The sequence below is a fragment of the Bidens hawaiensis genome, unplaced genomic scaffold (assembly GCF_021521415.1).
Source record: "Bidens hawaiensis isolate Kalapana, Puna unplaced genomic scaffold, B.hawaiensis_p1.1 tig00034632_1, whole genome shotgun sequence".
In the NCBI taxonomy this organism is placed as follows: Eukaryota; Viridiplantae; Streptophyta; class Magnoliopsida; order Asterales; family Asteraceae; genus Bidens; species Bidens hawaiensis.
Window position 1 is genome coordinate 93827 of NW_027505332.1, and position 4645 is coordinate 98471.

The 4645-nt window shown below is 40.4% G+C and overlaps 1 pseudogene; it reads left to right on the forward strand.

Annotated features, from left to right (window-relative positions):
* The first annotated feature begins 1793 nt into the window (after positions 1-1793).
* Positions 1794-2738, forward strand: LOC143612494 (ARF guanine-nucleotide exchange factor GNL2 pseudogene; annotated as a pseudogene).
* The last annotated feature ends 1907 nt before the right edge of the window (positions 2739-4645 follow it).

The following is a 4645-nucleotide window of genomic DNA, read 5'->3' on the forward strand; positions in this document are numbered from 1 at the left end:
TTCTCAAACTGGGTATCGGTGGATCCCAGTAGGCGATCATTTACTGCACTTGCCCCAGCTTTGGTAAGTGGGGTAGTGTTCGTAAAATTTACTTCACTTGCCCCGGCTTCGGTAGCCGGGGTAGTGTTCGTAAAAACTGTGTTGCCGGTATTCCCCCTAGTAGCTGGGGTTGTGGTTACCGGAATTTCTCTAACCATCTTTGTAGAAGTTTGAAAAAACTGGAGAAAAATAAAGTTCTAGCTTTATGCACGGATGGCACCAATGAAGAAACACTAACCGGACCCCGGACAGATTACTGGTAACCTGGGGGTTGGATAGCTGTTTCCCACGAGGGGTTAGACCCTTGGAAGATGGTTCTTCTGATAACCTGCAAAACAGACACCGTGAGCTCGTCACTGAGAAGGGGGGGGGGGGTTCCTCCTTGTGACCACCCTCCGGCGTGAGAATCAGACTAGATTGCTCTTTAAATATAAAAGTATATTAAGAGATTGCTAGAGCAGATATCAGGTATATTATGATGATATAAGATAATGTAATAAGATATGATAAGATGAGATGGTCATACCATTTGTGGTATTTATAGCCGAAGGTAGGTTTCCAAAGAGGTATGGCCGGCTGCAACAGTGTTCCTGTTCCACCAACAGTAGCCTACGCACGTGCCCTGCTGGTAGTTGGTGGGTAGGTAGCGGCTGATAGTGACCAGGCCTGCTGTATACTATTCCTGTTCCACCAACTGACGGCTACGCACGTGGTATGGCAGTAGTTGGTGAGTAGGCAGCGGCTAATAGTGATACAGTACAGGAGCATGCTGCTCGCCATACTGTATCAGTGAGCTGTCGTATCTCTGATCAGATCTTTCGCCCATACCTCGTCAGGTACAGTAAAAGATCCTTCAGTATACGGACTGGCTTATTTGGGCGGGAGTATTCCCCCTCCCGCCTCTGTGCGGGATTGCTCCCGGCTTGGCTCATTCCTTCAGGTGACACTGAATGATCGAGAGCTAAGTGCCTTGTGCGTGTAGCCATGCTGCGCGGGTGGCCTTCCCTAATGGCTTGTATCCGAGGCTGCGGGGACAGGCGGAGTCCTTCACCATTGGGAGGCATTTCCTGCGGGACCAGCTTGCGTACTGCGCGTAAGGACGTCACGTCTCTGAGCATGGTTGGTCCTGCGGATCCAGTTGGTCTCTGCGCAGACGTCCCTGTTTAAGGTGAGTCTTGCGGGTCCAACTGGGCTCTGCTGGGACCTACCTCTTCAGGAAGGATAAACACTTCCAACTTAATGGCAATCATTTCCCATTGTCTCTCAATGGAAAATGTTGAAGAGTCCTTAAACCTTGGCATAACCGAATTCGAACAAAATTTAAAGGTTATCCAACAATGTAAAATCGGTAGCATATTTAGCAAAAGCTCGTCGTTACCAATCGACCCATTGCTTAACCTTGGGAGGTCGTTAATCTTCGCAGCCGCGGGTAAGGGACAAAAGTTTAATACACCAAGTGAGGAGGAAGAGACAGTACAATTTTGTTGGGAGTTGATTCAAGCGATGGCGTTGTGTAATGTTCATCGGTTATCGATGTTTTGGCCGATTTATAATGACTATCTTCTTAATGTTATTCAGTTTCAACTCGCTTCGCCTGTCCCGTTTGCGGAGAAGGCTATAGTTGCGTTGATAAGGATATTGTTAAAGCTTTTGGGTTCAAGTACTAATGAAAAGGTGGCTGAAGAACAAGTGTTTTAAGTCTATAGTTGGATAATAAGGTGTTGGATACGTGTAACGAGTTTATAATCAAGTCGATGACGAAGATATTGAATAAGTACGCGGGGAATTTGATATCGCAATTAGGGTGGAAGACGGTTCTTCATTTGTTAACGAGTACTGGACGACAAGCGGAGACTTATGAGCGACGAGTTGAGGCTCTTATGAATTTAATGGCTAAGGGGACGGGTATTTCACTTATGAATTATCAGTATGTTATTGATTGCGCGTTTAGGTTTGTCGCGTTAAGGAATAGTCCGGTGGATAAGAATATGAAGTTGATGGATTTGATGGCGGATTCGGTTAGGTTTATAGTCGAATGGTCGAAAAACGGGTATGTGGATCGGATGAATATGAGTCATAGTATGACTTCTGTTGATGATACTATGAGTACTACATTGGTGTCTATGAATTTGTTTTTGAAACTTGGTGAGGTTTTAAGGAAGACGAGTTTAGCGAGACGGGAAGAGGTGAGAAACTATGCGGTTACTTCGTTGCATAAAAGTTTTATAAACGCGGAAGAGCTTTGTTTCGGTCCGGGGAATGTTATAAATTGTTTTAATTTAGTTATATTCGCAATGGTGGATGATTTGCATGAGAAGATGCTGGAATATTCCACTAGAGAGAATGCTGACAGAGAGACCAGGAGTATGGAGGGGACATTAGGGTTGGCTTTGGAGTTTTTGGTGGATGTTTATTTACGGTTTTTGACTTTGTTGACCGAGAGTTCAGGGTTTAAGACGTTTTGGTTGGGGATATTGAGAAGAATGGATTCGTGTATGAAAGCGGAACTTGGGGTTTATGGTGAGTCGAAGATGAAAGAGCTTGTTCCTCGTTTGTTGACGAAGATGATTACAACGATGCGGGAGAAAGAGGTTTTGGTTCATCAAGAAGGGAACGAGTTGTGGGAGGTTACGTTTATTCAAATACAATGGATTGCGCCTTCGCTTAAGGATGAGTTGTTTCCTGATGCCGTTGGTTAACATGTATATTGTATGAACGATTATGTATTGTAGGATATACGTGTAACAAGTATAACTTGTAAAGTGACACGTAGTCCAGACTAGTCGACTACATAGACATAACTTCTTTTAATCAATGAATCGGTTATTGTCGGCGCGAGTTATACAAATACTAACTAGCAATTGTTTGTTTCTCTCTAACTAAGTCAAGTCATGAAAATTTCATAATAACATCACAAGAATAAATGCAAATCCAAAGTGACATTTCGACAAATATTCAAGTGTCGCATACAAACCGTAGCACGGTTGTAACCGGGAAAAGAATTACCCTTATGACTGTGGACCGAAAAACAAAAATTGTCGAGAATTTCCATGTCAAAATGTTTATACAATAAAGAACTACTCTCGGGTGCACCCTAGCCCTTAAAACTATGGATGAACTTGGGATGATATCGGTATTGATCCGAAAATCCAGATCTCCGAAATTTGAAAATATTTGGTACTGGTACCGAAATGTTCGGTTCGGTGGAGGTATGGTATCATTATTTCATGCAGAATTCAGGAAATAACAATACCGTACCCGTACCAGTACCGAATAAGCTGCCGAGTGCCGAGGAACCCCTTTTCTGCCTGCTTGACATCCCTTGAGTCCTTAACTTTCAGCCATAAAATTGTGTTAAAATGTTGGCCCAAAACTAACCGGCCCATTTGCTCTTCTTTTTACATATTATTAGATGGAAGTTCAAACTCTAAAGCCCAACAAATTTTAAAAACAGTACAAATTCATTTTCTAACCCAATTAAATATTTAGTTCAAGTACATTATTTTAGCTGGATAGATACCTGTCGTGTAATCACCCGATATATATCCAATAGGTTTTGGACTAAGTATATAGGACAAGCTTTAATATTCAGGAAGTGTTACTTGAAATGTTTAACCGGTAACTCATCAGCGTAAGCTAACATGGTTAAGCATAAATTTCAGAAAGGTGTGATGCCCGATTAATAACGGAAAGAATACGCATATTTTATTGTTTCTACCACACATATTCGAGTATTAATATCTCATTTATCTTAGTTTCATTTTTGGCGTGGCTATTCGCATAGTATAAACAATACGATAAATCATTAGTTGTATAACACATATATAAATATAACTATTTGTGTAGACAAATGTAGCACAAAATGTGTGATGAGTTGCTAACACACATCCATCAACCATACTAGAAATATATAGTCATTCTATGATCATTCTCGGTACACAAAGGAGAATGGTGAGAGGAAGCGTGATGATCCATTCTCACTATTCGTTGTCACATCATCTCACACATAATCTCTACGTTAGTATACCACACATGGCCTAAATATGTATCACGCTTTACCCAATAATTTATTTATATATTAGATAAATTTTAAGATTTTTGTTCATATACCTATTTGATATATGACATTATTTTTAAATTTACATACATGATATAACTAAGATAATATTCAACCATACATGTTGAATAATATCATTACATAAATACTATATACCATGCTCATTATGTTCAAAATAATAAACCCTACAATTCTTATTGCTTCTCATGGTCATATTTGGTGAACCCCTTTCAACCAAACGGTAACACCCTTTGATAAAAAGAAAAGCCACGCCTCTTTCTCAAATTATGTGACATGGGGCCTAAGCCTCAAAGTGGGAAGAATTGTATGTGTGATTTTACAGCCATAACTTGTTAGTGCTTATGGCGTAGGCTTATGATGTAACATCATATAGTTTTCATTTGGTATACACATTTAAAATTTTAAAGGCTAGGGTTAGTAATTCGTAGTCGATTTGAGAAAAGATATATATCTTGTCACAATATGTCACATTACACAATATGTCACAATATGTCACATTCCTAGACTACATGTATACATTTGTTGGAA